Source organism: Phalacrocorax aristotelis, chromosome 7 (assembly GCF_949628215.1).
Source record: "Phalacrocorax aristotelis chromosome 7, bGulAri2.1, whole genome shotgun sequence".
NCBI lineage: Eukaryota > Metazoa > Chordata > Aves > Suliformes > Phalacrocoracidae > Phalacrocorax > Phalacrocorax aristotelis.
In genome coordinates this window covers 51,017,508-51,032,653 of record NC_134282.1, presented here as the reverse complement: position 1 = coordinate 51,032,653, position 15,146 = coordinate 51,017,508, and the positions used below count along the sequence as shown (strand labels likewise).

At 47.5% G+C, this 15,146-nt stretch overlaps 1 long non-coding RNA gene across 1 annotated transcript; it reads left to right on the top strand.

Moving 5' to 3' along the window:
* Window positions 1-6,667: 6,667 nt before the first annotated feature.
* LOC142060445 (uncharacterized) lies at window positions 6,668-13,845 on the top strand. Its single transcript, XR_012661751.1, has 3 exons — window positions 6,668-6,945; window positions 7,038-7,609; window positions 9,939-13,845. It is a non-coding gene; the product is annotated as an uncharacterized LOC142060445 (long non-coding RNA).
* The last annotated feature ends 1,301 nt before the right edge of the window (window positions 13,846-15,146 follow it).

Below are 15,146 nucleotides of genomic sequence, written 5' to 3'. Positions count from 1 at the left end.
CTGAGCTTACGCTGCATGAAATATCCCAGAACTCCTGCAAACTGTGGGATTTAAATTCACAGGCTATAATTACAGAGTCTCCGGCACCCTCCCACACATTGCAATGCCTCCACAAGCGAGAGCAGCAAAAACACCTGTCCTGGGCTCCCGTGGGCTTGTAGGCCCTTGCCCGCAGTCAGGCAGGGCTCATTCCCTGGCAGGCAGCCGGAGCCCATGCGAGCTGACCGCTCCCAGCAAAGCCTCCTGCCTGACAAGGATTATGGGGAGGGAGTCTGAATTCTCCCAGGTGCATTTTGGAAACAACCCCAAAGCAGAGTCAGAGCGGTCACGTTTACAAACAGGTGCTCACAGCCAGGTTAATTTGGTGCCATTTTATAGTCAACTTGATGACGGGTTTAAACGCAAGGCTGGGAGGACTTGGAGAAGCAAGAGCGTGAAACCGGCTTTCCTGAGATTGCTTCTGCCTGACTGATCCCAGGGCACATCACAGCTGTGAACCCCCAGCAATTCTCCTGAGACTCTTTGGGGCTCTCTAGATCGACATCAGCACAACAGATTTGGTACTATCCTGCTTCCCAGGGTGGAGGCCAGGCCTGGCCTTAGTTGCCACTGTGTAATTCAGGTGTGAGTAAAATGGACAGCTTCACTGGGGCGGATGAGGGAGTGGTTAAACCGATATGAAATGCCCAATTATCAAAAGTGCAGTCCCAGGATGCTTTGAGCCTATGTTAGGCCAGTACTGCTTAAGACGAAGCCCACCTCTATACACACAGGAGCATCCCCTGTGCCCCTGGTAGGGATTTGGGTGGAAGACAAGGTCCCAGAGGCTCTGGGGATGGAGCAGAGAGTCCCTCCAAGCTTCCCTAGGGCCAGGCTCTCTCTGGTTTGCAGCATGCCTCCTCCGTGGCCGGGAGCGGTTCCCTCTGCAGCGTTCAGCAGGGTCTCCGCTGGCGTGTTGTTGTGAAGCCAGTTGCAAGCTGATGTCATGGGAGGCTCTGCCTGGACTGGTACAGGCAGGTTTCTGCACAGAAGTGGTTCCCTCTGCCTCCAAGGCACTTTTTGGAGAGCCCTTCCACAGCATCCTCCCCTCCCTGCCCCCACAGCCAAGCAGCAAGGCGAGGAGAGCTTCCTTCTTCCTCCTGCTCTTCAAGTTATGGCAGTGCTAATGCCAGAGCCGGCTGGCAGGAGAGAAACTCCCCAGGACCTCGCTGGGCAGCATCCGGATCACCATGGGGAAGGGAAAGCCCACGGCCCGCATCCAGGGCCACCTTGGGAACGTGGCTACAGCACTTGCCCAACAAATACCACATGCTAAATGGGGTAAATGTAGAGGCTGGAGCTGTCAGGGCTATTCACAGCCACCAGCCAAAATGCAGCGGCACAGGGACATGGTATGGTGGTGCCTTGGGTTGTGTGGGGACAGTAGCACCTATGGCGCGTGGGGTAAGTGCACTCATGCTGACGAAGCCCCTCAGGCCCTTCTCCCTCTATCCTTATGCGCTTTATCTTTTTTTTTTTTTCAGCCTGTGCTGATGTTTACTCACTCCATTGTGATATGGGAGGGTATTTCTCATCATAATGAATTTGAAAGTTAATATTGGGTCCTCTGGCAGAAGGTGTATTTAGTGCGGCCTCACAGCTATGCCTGGCATTTGCCTCCCCCCCCACATCCCTCCCCTGTGCAGCCTATCCCACCAGGTCCCCTACATGTGGATTGAGGCTGTTTGCTCCTCAACCTTCAGCCCATCTCCCCCCTTCTGCCTGCAGCCATCTGCTTTCCTACCCATTGGCTGCTTCAGCAACGAGCCCTGGGGCTGCAGGAAGGACCCCGCACAGCCCCTCCAGGCATCGGTCTGCACAAACATCCTCTGCGCCTTGGAGAAGAGGCAACTTGGAGCCTCCTCAGGGGGAGCAAGGGCCCTCCATGGCCTCTGCTCCAGTCTCTGCCAGTGGGACACGTGCTGGCTCATCAGTGTGCCCAACTCGGTCTGTGCTGGCATGACCCTGCCTGAGCTTTCCACAGCTTGTTTGTCTGACCCCGCTCTGCCCAGATTTGGGCTGACATCAAACACCCCAAACATGGCTCTCATTTACTGCTACCGTTATCATTGTAGCTGTTACTTTATTAGCCCTTAACAGTTGGTCTTCTGCTGTTTCCATACCGAGGTGACTAATGCTGAATCTGATAAAGTGCACCTGATCTTCCTGTGAATAGCTGATGTAAACTTAGCAGACAGTCGTATGACACGTCATGTGGGCAAGTTAATAGATCCCCCCAATAAATTCAGCATGTGTCCTATAAGCCCACTTCAAGGGCATCTGTTATGTCAACATCACTAAGTTAGCTACTGTGCTCTGCTGGGAGCACAGCACTGTCACTTTTCGGGTCAGAGGGGTTTCCCCCTTGCCACTGCAACCATGGGGCAGCAGCTCTGACCACTGTGAAACACTCATGCTGAGCTGGAGATAAGACGTGTGCTTAGCTCTTAGGGGGAAATTTTGACTCACCGACTACTAGTATAGCACAAATTGTTCCTTAGCCATTTCTCATGCTTTAACTCACTCATTTCTTTCTTTGTACCATCCAAAATGAAACCGAGGTTCGGGACTTAGAGGAAAGTGCGTCCCCCGTGGGGAGTGCAGAAAACAGGCTCCCTTGAGAGGAGGTGGCTTGCGCCTTGTAGCTGCTGTTGGACTGACTGCAGGAGTCAGGTTTGCATTGGGAGATTTGACAGCTCAGTGGCAGACCGGTTCCCAGCCCAGAGGTCTGGTTGTTGCAGACTAAGCATGCTGCATTGCTGTGCTGGGACCCCAGCAGCATGTGGGATGCCTGGGGTCCCCACCTGCCAATGGGGTGCTCAGCAGGAATGGCACCATCAGGACCAGCGTTTCCACTGGTTATTCATCCCCTCTGCTGAGAGGCTTCAGTCTGCAGAGCTCCTGAGCTGCCACTGGTGTGGCATGAGACCCCCGGTGACTACAGGTGCCCTGGGAGGGTGTCCCAGCAGGAGCTCTGTCCAGCCCATGCTCTGCATGGGGGGCTGCTGTGAGAGGGTGGCACTGAGCCCCACTGCACTGCTCAGGGTCTTGTCTGAGCACCCTATTTCTCAGCTGTGCTTTTCCATGGAAATAACATCCAATCCAGTGTGTGCTGGAGCGATGGGCAGCATCTCTCCCATGCCAGAGGTTGGACACGCTCCCTCCTCAAAAAGGGCTCATTTTGCCTCCAAATTCCCATTGGGATCAACATATTTTGGCTTCTCAAATGAACTAGTTCAGTGATTATTTTGACCTTGCCCAAACAAGAAAGGAAAGAGGGATATGAAAAAGGCAGAAACAGAGGACATTTTGGTTTTCAGAATCCCCAAATCATCTGACTGAGGAACCAAAGCATTTAAACCAGGATTCAAACCTGTTCATTTTGCTCTGCCTTTCTCACAGGACCGAGACGGCGTTTCTCAGACTGCTCCAAATCACCGTCGCGTCAACCGACGGCTTTCCCGGAGAGCAGCGCAACGCAGCATCAGGGCAGCCGGAGCCCAGTGCAAGCCGAGGGCCACCCACGGAGCCTCCGCCTGCGTCACGCTCGCTCCGGAGGGCTGAGTGCAGCCGTGGGTGTCCCAGCTGAGGTCCTTCAGGGGCAGCTCTGAGGTCCACAGACCAAGGCTGCCTGCAAAGCATCACCCCGGTCCCCTGCTCAGCCCTTGCATCCTCCCCTGTGCTCTGCAAGATCACCCTCCATTTCTGTTTGCTCTCTGGGACCTCCTTCTGTAATCACACAAAACCCTCATAATCCTGCAGTGCACACTCCGTTTGTTTCTCAGCATCATTCCCCCAGTGGATATTTATTTGAAGGGTTTCATTAAATTATCGCACCAACATCAGTCGGTACACAACTACAAATTAATTTAGTCGGTTTGCATTTTGGCTGACCTAATATTCATTATATTCCAGTCAAGTGGATGTGTTTTCTATTTGACCGTTTGTTTCATGATAAGATACGTGGTCCAAAGTACTATACTTAGAAATAGAGGTAATATTTACAGACACTCCACGCAAATACTGCAATTACCTGATTAATTATAGTCCTTACATTTGGTTCTGCAGATTACACTCTTAACCCTCCTTTCTCCTCCCCTTTCCCTGTTGCCATATTTGTGTGTAGTAGATGGGAATAGTCTTTAGATCTATGTAAACAAAGCAAACCTGGCTGGTTTTAAAGCCTAAACAGTACGTGGTCACTCAGAGCCGCCCCCCCCCCCCAGCGCTGTGCTCGCCTGCAGTGATTTGTTATGGCTGGGATGCATGGAGCATTACCAGTGCTGCATTTTAATAACAATCTCAGTCCAGGAGATTGGAAATCGGAGTCTAAACATAGCCCTGAAGAAGGATGAAAAGGGAAGTCAAGAGGGACTTTGAAATAGTGTTAAACATGCAGGAGTGTTGTAACTGCGGTTCCCCCTAACCACAGAAAATAAGCAAGCTGCAGACTGTGCTCTGGGGATTGACAGACAGACAGCTGTATGAGGGAATGTTACATTTATACAGCACTTTTCATCCTGGGATCAAAAAGCACTTTAAAAACTCTGTGCAACTGAGCAAAATGCAGCCACTGAAGTCAACTGCCCCTGAGGCGAGATGCAGCCGCTGGTTGTACCAGCCCAGCATACCTTATCGGCCGGTCCTCGGCCCTTTTTTTATTTAATTTAATTAGAAGGAAGGATTCAGGCATGAACATTTGGCTTCGTTCTTGCCTGACACTGTATTGGGCCCTTCTGACATCAGTGAAGTCATTCCTGATTTACACCAGTTTAGGAGGGCCTGTAGGTAGATTGTTGCTGCAACCCAAGAAGTGGCTGAGATGTGCCCTCTGGCTCAGGGAGGACGATGGCATTACCCCACCGTGTTCTTCATGGGGCAGAGGTGGCCCTCGTGGCAGCATGAGTGTGACCCCAGTGGAGGAAACCAAAGCAGAGCGGTAGGACAGAGCTCTGCTCTGCTCAGATGGCCATCGGTGTGGCATTTGGCAAGTACCATCCCCGCTCCAGCAAAACCACGTGTAGCTCAAGACCTGTAACCGCTCCGATTCAGCAGCACTGCCCACCCACTTCTCCCCAGCACAAAGTATGGCACCGGGGCAGGGTGGAGGAGAACTGTGCCCCCGGTTTGGCCACATTTCAAAAATAGCACATGTTAGAGCCATGGCACCTCTGCGCTCTTAATGAAAAGGATGTGTGTGATGGGAAACCAAGCTGGAGGACTGGAAACTGCTCCCAGCTTGATGGCAACAGTGCATGAGTGGGATTTGCTTAGGAGACCTCAACATGAAAAAGGAAGCAACAGAAAGGAGCGCGAACTGGGGACTGTGCATCACCAGCCTCTGCTGTTTCTCACCCACTTGCAGGTACAACTCTTTCCTGCTACCTCTTCCCATAATCCCTACCAAGTGCCACCCTTCCTGCCCCCTGCCAGGTTGCTTCCTAGGGGCTTCCTTTTGTGCTTAAGCACCTTGCAGTCAGGAACCCTACAGCAATGCAGTTTCATTATCTGCATGCCAAATCCATCAATGAGCAGATCTCCAAGGTGAAATAAAAACATGCATTACAAATGAAATGCTCTATTGCTCTCCTTTGCCTCCTGCCATCGCCGGAGATCTTTGTGGTTAGTCTGCAAGACAGCTCTTCCCTACTAATTAACATTTAAAAGTGTTCCTCTCTCACCCTGCCACCACGACACAGGGGCTGCCATAGCCCAGGTTGTTCCTTGAAATAATTCATCACTTGAAACATCAGAGGGCTCGCTGTAACCCCACAGACCCATCCTAAAACTAAATCTGTCCTCCTGCACTCGATGCAACAGTCTCTGCAAAGACTGGCTCAGGACTTTACCCAGATTTAATTCTTGGAAAACACCTTTCCAACGAGTGTGTGTCTGATTTTAGAAGCAGGGTTTTGTTTTTCACATCAGTAAACAGTCTGAGCAAAGAAAACTCTCCGCTGTGTGTGTCACCTGTGAAAAATCCACTTTCATTTTGAAACCCCACCCTTTCTTTGTACAGATCATAAGTAGCTGGTCAGACATAGTGTCCTTTACTTTGCATATTTGCAGCGCTTAGTGCAACAAGGGCCTCATTCCTCACAGGTTTTCTCTCATCCTGCGAAACTTGTAAAATATAATCCACCTACATCCGCAGCTTCCCATGCAGGAGCAGAGTAACCTGGGGGACAAAGTGACTTGCAGAGTTCCCGTTTGCACGGGCTTGTGCTGCAGCTCACCGTCACATGGTGGTGTGTCAGGGGTGCGTTCGCCCTCTCCCCATCCTGGCATCAAACCTGCAAAATCAAGGAAATCCCACACGCTCCACCTCACCTTCCGTATCCTCAGGGTTTCAAATCGTGATGAGAGATGCTCCCAGTCTCTCTGCCTGTGGACCCTTGTGACAGCCACAAACTCTGGAGGTCTTAACAGTTTTGGTCCTGCCTCTTTCTTTTCTGTTGAGTGATATTTCCCTGCTGGACGGAAAAGAGATTGTTATCCAGTGTAACCCAATCATTACCCACCAAACACTGCCGCCACAGAGCCTGGCTGTGCTCAGGCTTTCTGCAAACACTTCTTAGGCTTTTGTTAGCAGTCACCAGTGGATTTTGTACTCAGACCTGTGGTTCATATAGTCAGGTGAAAAAACAAAGTCCATCTACTCAGCAATGGCTCAACCTTGGAAGGTGCAGGAAAAGTATTAAATCAATGATTGTTAACCTCTCTGGTCTGAAACAGCAGTTCCTAAACTCATTTTGCCCAGGGACTATTGACATGACAGCAGGAGTGTGCTGGGGCTCGCTACAGCCATGCGTCTCAGTTGATTTGCCACAGGACATGGCGTGTGGCTTTGCAGGCAGGACCACGTACCACTCTGAAGGAGTCTCTGTGCCACAGCATGTGCCAAAGGTAGGGAAACGTCACCTCGGAAACGGGGCTGGAAAGCAAGCCTTTCTTATGCTTGTTTTTCATATTTTTCAGTCTGATTATTGGTCTTGCAGGGCTGGCCTACAGCAAGATCCCCCTTGAAGACTATTGGTAACAGTCTCGTAAATAGAGCGTGACCCTCTGGGAATGTCCATCTGGCTCCGCTCAGGCACAGCAAGTCCCACAGCCACTTTCAGGGGATGCGTTGCTTGGACCGACAGCCCTTTCTGAGAAGTGGAATGAATTACCCATGGCAAAGCATCACACAAGCCTGCTTATAGCTACTCCTAATATCTCAGCACAACACTAAACTGTGCCTTGGAGACGGTCAGGCTTTTTTGTTATTCCGCATACACCTGACAGCAGCAGTTGCCACCCTGCAAGCTGGGCACCTACCAAATCCATGGTAGGGATCCTGCTGGGATTATTGCGCCCCTCTGCTCCCTCCATCCATCTTTCACACACCGGTTTGAGTTTGTAAATCGTGGGTGCCAGTTCTGAGGAATGCCATGCCGTTTGCAGTTGTTTAGTGCCCGTAGACAGAGGCAATGGTGGGGATGCAGTTGCTGAGGCCCAGGGATGCAGAGCAGCACTGTGCTTGTTCTGCAAAGCGGATCTCCCCTGATCGGGACCAGGAAGCCGACGGGTGAGTCACTGCTGGGGCTGTTGCAAAAACTCTTCTCCGCTTCCACGTTGCTGGGTGCGTGTTTGGCAACAGAGGAGTGGGAAGCAGGGTGCTGGGCTTTTTTGTTAATGAGTAAAGACCTGGCTCGAACACCCTCACAAGCAGCAAACACCAGGCTGCTCTGCAGCTGAAAGTACCAGGAGATGCCAGGGGTGAGCACCAGCACTATCTGCTCTATTAGACTGAGGAGCAGCAGATGTGTGACCCAAGAGCTCTCTAAGTAGGAGAATGTCTTTGCTGGATTGGAATTTCAAAACTGCTATATAAGTGAGGGGTTTTCTTCAATATAGCCCATGTTCTCAAGCATTAAATGATGTGGTTTTGGTTTGGGGAGTACAGAGGTATTTCAAAATGGTTCTTGCCCCTCCAGGGATTCTTTCTCAATGTGTAACACCAGTGAGCTTTCCTCACCATTTTCACCAGTTGTAGTTGGCACCTGTTAATGGGCAGTCATTGCTTGTCCCTAGTCCCTGAACACTAAAAGAGCAAAAAGTCTGGTTTTATTTAATAAAAGTAACACTTATCTCTTCTTTAATGTTTTGCTAATTCACACAGCTCTGCAAATTCTCTCCCAGCCCAATATTTGGATGTTTAATGTAGCATTTTCTATCTTTGCATGCTATGTCCTTTTTTACTGAGGTACATCTTTCACCTAAAATACCCTTCTTGCTTTACATGCTCTACAAAGCCCTCAGTGGACACCCACTGATAAGAAAGAAGCTAGGATATAGTCCAAGCCACGATGTCCCTCTATCTAGCTTGCCTGTCTATCCATTTCTTGAGTGCCCATCACTTTAACATCTACGTGTACATGTACAAAAATCTGGAATCTCCCACCAGGAGATTCCCCACCTTTGCACAGCGGGGAGTTGGGTTTAATCCAGACTAACCACATCTGTAAAGATCCTGTTCATGACCTAAGATGCGAAGGGCCGGGTCTCGATCATTACTTGTATCTCTGGGAATGTAAGCCTTGGAGAAAGAATCACAGTTTTGGGAGCGGACCATGACAGAACGGTAAATTACATAACCTCCTGTAAATGGAGCCTGTTCGTAGCCCAATTACCCGTCCCAGCAGCCCCATGCAGTTGATTGCAGAATTATATAAAGGGCTTTTCATTAGTCAGAGAGCCACAAAGGGAGCTCTTTCCAAGTCTTCCTTAGGATTACTTAACCACCACTCTGGACAGGATCAGCAGAGCATTATTTGGATGTGTCAGAACAATATCCACCATCCTTTCCTCAAGCACGTCTGCGCCACTCACACATCTTCCCACAGAGGGGTACCAGGAGATGGGTGGTGTGTTTCCTGCTCGAGACAGGGCTGCCCACACACCATGCCCTGGGTTGGAGGGAGATCTGCTGTGCCTCTGCCAGGGTGAGACATCTGCGGGTTGGAGCTACCTCTGCCCTGGTACACTGCTGTGGGCTGAGCAAGGTCAGTGGAAACCTACTCTGCACCTAAAAAAAGTCCCACAAGCATTAGTGAGCTGGTAGAGTGCCTGTACTGTCACAGTTAAACAACTGAAGCTCCAGCACATAGCGGATATCCTTCCCTTTCTCCTGCAAACTAGGGATGGACAGGCTTTTGTGATTTCCCCTGACCTGGTATAGATAATAAAGATGCAGAGCACTTGTGACAGCAGCACCGTAATCACGATGTTGCCACCACGCCGGAGAATGTGGCCAAGGAAGCAGGTCCTAATCGCATCCTTATCGCTGCCTGGTGATGTGACCTTAGAAAAGTTGCCTAATATAGCTCGTTCGCTTTTCCCTTTCTCCATGGCAGAGATAACTGTTCATGGGTGTCGCAGAACTTCGTTCATTCACATTTGTTTCTGGTATCTCAGATTATCAAAGAGCAGTCAGAAGACAGGCAAAGAACAAGCTCCTATTTGCTTGTCAGTCAGAAACAGTAACCTATTTTAGATTAAAAAAGAAAAAAAAATGATCCTGAGAGCGGTTGTTCCTTGGTTTTTACTGCTGCTCATTTTAAAATCTCCCCCAGCCTCCACCCCACAATTGCCTGGATGAAATGTTGACCATTTCACAGCGCACCAAATTGGTGTCTTCCCTCCCCTGGCAGGAATGACAATGCAAACAAAAATAGATAATGCATTTAAAAAATCTACAGTGGATCGTCATGGCGATAAATAATTGTAGCATGTTGCCATAGTAACTCTAGCTGTAATAAAGAGAGGCCTATCTGCAGCTTAGCTAAATTTAGTTGTTCCAAACTATTAAAAATATTTTCAAATACTCTGGTAACTCTTTTTTAATATTTTTCTAGGGCTGGAAAAAAGAGTTAATCTCCATTCATGCTTTTGTGTTGTCTCCATATTCCAAGCACACTTCATCACTAAAATAATCAATGCCATCCAATTTAAAAGTCGTTAAGCTGAGGAAATTGCCAAGGATTTTTCCGTTCCCCACCTCATCGAGCCTTTTCACCTGGAAGCGTGAAATCTGCCCATGGGAGATCTCCATTCTGCCAGGCCTGGTGGGAACCCACCCTGGAGCCCAGGATCCGGCCCCCAGCACGCACTGATGGGTGTTGGGGAGGTGAGAGGGCTGGCTGTGGGTTTTTTCTGGAGGGTGGGGATTCTGGGGGGCCGAGCTAGCCCTCAGCGAGCATGGTTAGCATGAGGTACTGTGCAAAAGATACGGGGTATCTCCAGTCCCAAACTGGGCTGTGTGTTACTTCCCCAGTTACCTGTCTGCTTCAAAACAAAGCCACAACTAGTGAGATTTAAAGACTGCTGAGGTGTCCAGAATCCCTCCCTGCCTCCCTCTGCTCAGTGCCTGTTTGAACGGGCAGCTACATTCTGCCTGGAAACCTTCCCTCTGCCAAGCGGGCTCTATTTTTCTGGAAGGAAGCCTTAAATCCTGCAATTCCTGAATTTTTCAGATTTTAACATAAGAGGGTCTCTTTTAGCTACATCTCCCTGGAAGGAGGAATGAAAACACACTGCAAGGGGTATTAATTTTATTAATTTTCTTGGTAGTGCTACCCACAGGCTGAAAAATCCTGAGTTACCCCTCAGCTCGCGTGCCACATGCCCTTAGCTAAGCATAAGCCCGTTGCTTCTGATTCTTCTCAGCGGAAAGGAGCTTCATCGCTTGTCTCTAGAGGCAGGGCTTCCAGATTGCAAACTCTCAAAACACACTTCCTAGCTGTCTGATTTTGAAACCTTGGCTTCACGTTGCTCAGCTTTTCTGGCTCTACGACAACAAAACTTCTGGAATCGGAGATTTTCATGTGAACACTCGATAACCGGCTCAGGTTTTCTGAAAAGCAACTGGCAAAAACACACATGCCTGACAGCGACGGCTTGAGGGACAGTGCCTCCTCCCCACCTTCCCCTCCGAGACCCTTCGCCGGAGATTTTTTGGAGGGTCAGGTTGCTGAAGTTATCTGAGATTTCTTCTCTCCCGGTATGGAAAGGTGGTTTCCATCTGCACTAATGTAGGTTTTTCCTGTAGAGCATGAATTTAAGCCTATTGCCTGAGCCATTTGCAGAGTAACAAGGGAATCTGTGCCATGGCCTGGGCCCTGTCCTGCAGGTGGGTTGGCAGCAGCAGGTCTCCCTTATTATGGTGGGACCTGCTGGGTTGCCCAGGACATCTTTCTGTCCACCCCAGGAAGAGCAGGATCAACCTCAGTTGCCTTGCATAAATTTTCTAAGGCAGACAGGCTAAAGGACACACTTTTAATAAACTGAACTTGCAAAATAATTTACTGAACATTTTCTCATAGCTGTTTATTTCGCCATCAGCCCGTGACACCATCTTAATGGCACAATGAATTATAGCTGCTGGGGGACAAGGTAACGTGTTAATAGCCCTCTTCCACAAGCAAAGCTACGTTTCTAAAAGGCACTTTTTAGCTAGTATAATGTTCTGTGTCTGAAAAGAAACAAAAGCAAGTTGTTTTATTGTTTTCTCATTGAAAAGAGACTGCAGCCTACAGCTCACAAACAACATGGCATAAAAACAGAACGTACAGCTCCGCGGGCAGAAATACCTCAACTCCAAATAGCCGCATGATTTAGGGAAAAAGAAACTATGCCTTCTTACTCCGATGCAAAACCAGAGAGAAGCATTTGGAGTGCTCTTTAACACATCAGCGTCTGTAATTATGGAAGTTTTACTCTCTGTGTGCCCTAAAAATCTATTGAAGTCAAGGAGAGGGCAGGAAACGCAGCTGCAAGCTCAACCTAGGGAGAAGAGCTGGGCGATTACGGTGCTGAACACAGCCTCAGAGGTCTGCTCAACCTTTATCTTGGACTTTTAGTAGGACCTTGGGGAAAATCACCTGCAAATGTTCTGCTGCTGCTGTTTCCAAGCTGCAAAACAAGACTAATGCATTTACCTCTCACCCTTTGATCTGACTGGGAAGCTCTTCACAGCAAGGGATCGTGTTTTGCCGGTGCATTTGCTCATCACCCAGCGCATCGCAGCTCAAACTTCAGCTGAGCCTTGAACACACTGATAAGGTACAGTTAATGATAACACAACTCCTGCTTTCCTTTAGCTAGACAGCAGCACTGCTCTCCCTGTTAGGTTCCTGTTTACCTACAGCTCCAAATAGCCACATATTTTGGCGTAATCAATGAGAGTATGTTCTAAGTGCTTGTTTGAAGATTCCCACTGACAAATCACAAAATTTACTGTTGCACTAGAGAGTCCTTGGCAGATGTTGCCCATTTCCACGTGCCCACAGCCGTAGGTGAGCTGCCTGGCAGTGGCGGCTGCATCCCTCCCAACATGAGCTTTGTGTTATCGCTTCTCCCTGTTTTCTTTCCACGCTGCCCGACTGTGCTCGGCTGTGACAGCAACATCCCGGCCGGCAACACCCCACCCTTCCCATGGCACTGGCACGAGCTCCCCACGGCTGGACCACAAAGCCCGTAAGCGGCTGTGAAGGAGGGGAAAGGGATGCGGTGCCTTTTCCGTGGGATGATTTCAAGTTTTAGGAAGACACCAGAATGTGACACAAGGATGTAAAGGCTCTGCCCTGGACAGGGCAGGAAAATCTGTTTTTGTGAGAATCGTTGGGGATGATACAATGAAAACCACCTGCAATGTGGGGAAGACAAAGGCTTGCGGCTCCTCCTGCTCAGCCTCTGCACAGCAGGATGCCTGATGCCCTCGTTTATGTTTAAAACTATGAAGGAGAGAGCATAATCCTGTCTCATTCATGGTCTGTTGTGAACTGATATTTTGGATACCGGCTCTAAATTAGGTTTTAAAAATAGACCAGTGGTCTTTTTTTTTTTTTCCTTGTTATAAACAGAAATTATTATCTCATGGAAACATTTAACCTCAAATGGAACCTCATCTAATTTTTACTGTGTTTATTATAGCCTGTGAAATATGAATGAGCATCACTGATATAACTCTATATGATTATTGAGCTGTGATGGGCCAGCTGGGAAAGACTCAGCTGTTTGGATAAAAAACCAAAAGTTCTGATATCGTGCTGGTCTTTATTTGAATGACCCCAACCTCTGAGGCAGACAATATTGGCTCAGAAAGCTCTGGGAATTGTCACTTTGCATCGAATTTTATTATTTCTGACCCTGGTCATGCCCTCCATCAGGAAACACAGGAGTCAATGGGGAAATGCATATCAGATTGAAAAGTTACTAATTTACTTGGAAAAAAAAAAGTGAATTAAACCCCATTAGTTTTATGCTGCTATTTGGGTTTTTTCTGTTGATTAAAAATGTCTGTAATGCAGAACATTAGTATTCATTTTTCCCATTTGGATGCAAGCCTAAATAATATATGCAACTATATAATATATAATTAAGAAAATGTAATAAATATAATATATATTAAATATACATAACATATATAACAAAACAGTGATGGGAAAATTTTGACTGATTCTACAGAAAGGTATGGGTTTTTTTTTTTAACTTGCCAACACAAATTTAAAATCAATATAAGAGTTTCAGGAAATTTTACCAATGCTGCAAACAGCTCCTGAAAACCACTGAGATTTATTTAGGTTGGGGAATTCAAGGAATATCATTTTGCCTCTGAGTCTGTACAACTTCTGGGACACTGGCATCACATTTCATAGCTGGTTTTTCCAGACATTGTTCTAATAATCCTAATGATGGCTGTTAATGCCATGTGAGGACTGTACACAGGTATCAGCAGTAAAGTTTTTAAGACTCGTCATTTACATGTGCAATGCAATTTATTAAATTAAAAAGAAGTATGCTAATAAATCTATACAAACTAAGCCTACCAGATCTTCCTTTATTTTTTGGAGTGACACAGGCACACGCCTTGCCAGAGGATTGACTTCTCTGGGGGTAGCAGGCAGACCCCCGCTGCCACGAGAGCCATGACTGTGCTTTAACAACTGGTATCGTGGTTGCTGCTTGTAACACATGTTCATAATAACTCAGATTTTTTTATCATGGCCCTGGTTACTGGTCACTCATGTGATGGATACAGAGGGCCAGCATTCGTTCTTCTAAAAAATCGTTTGCTGTCATTGAACTGACTGGCACTGGATACCTTGAAGAGCAAGTGTATCTTTTCTTGTAAATTAAAACCAGGGTGCAGAATATGAAGCAGAAGTGCAACACCGGGAAAGTATTTTACACATACTGAAATCTGAACAAGTTCCCCAAGCGGAGGTTTAGATGGTGTTTAGCCCACAGCCTCCACCCTCCGGCCTCCAACAGCCCATGCACCATCAAGGTAAATGTTAGCAACATCCCCGCCACCCTTGCGGAGGGTGAAAATGCATCAGGAGTGAATGCTGGTTGGGAATTTGGAGGCTGAACATAGTGGGAAACTCTGGGTTTAAAAAAAAAAAAAAGGGTACAAGTTAAAGGGAATTAAAGATTATCAGGAAATCTCGGTTTTACGAGTTGGATTCCTGTTAAAATAGCTATGTCTTTAAAGCACTCACCCTCTAGCTTTCCTCTCAGAGATTTCACACAAACACAACTCCACTGGGTGCAGCAGAATTACACCAGATTTAGTCTTAGTACTGGGGTGGAAATCAGACGTATCGCAAAGCAAAGCCTGATGCTCGTTGTCAGACAAACTCCTGTTGCACTCAATGGAAAACGTACTTTGTGAACAGTTCAGGTACAGGACCATTTTTTACAATCCTCTGCAGAAGCCTATTGGAAAATTTAATATGTTTAGTTGTACTTACTGGTTATACCTTTAAAAACCCTAAATTGGGAAAAAAACATTATTTTTTTTCTAGATGAAACAAAGAAAACACCAAAATATTCTGTTAGTCTGAAGAAAAGGAATTACCTGTACAGTCCTCTGGCCAATTGACTGGTGTGTCACTTGTAAAGTGGTTTAACTATAGCAACAGATGGTGCTCTAGATAAGTTTTACATTAAAAGTGCACTTAAAAAATTTATTTTAAAAAGAAAAGACTAAAATAGTTGCTAGGTAACTAGTTACAATTAATGGTTCTTCATGAAATGGACAAACAAATTTTTCTATTGAA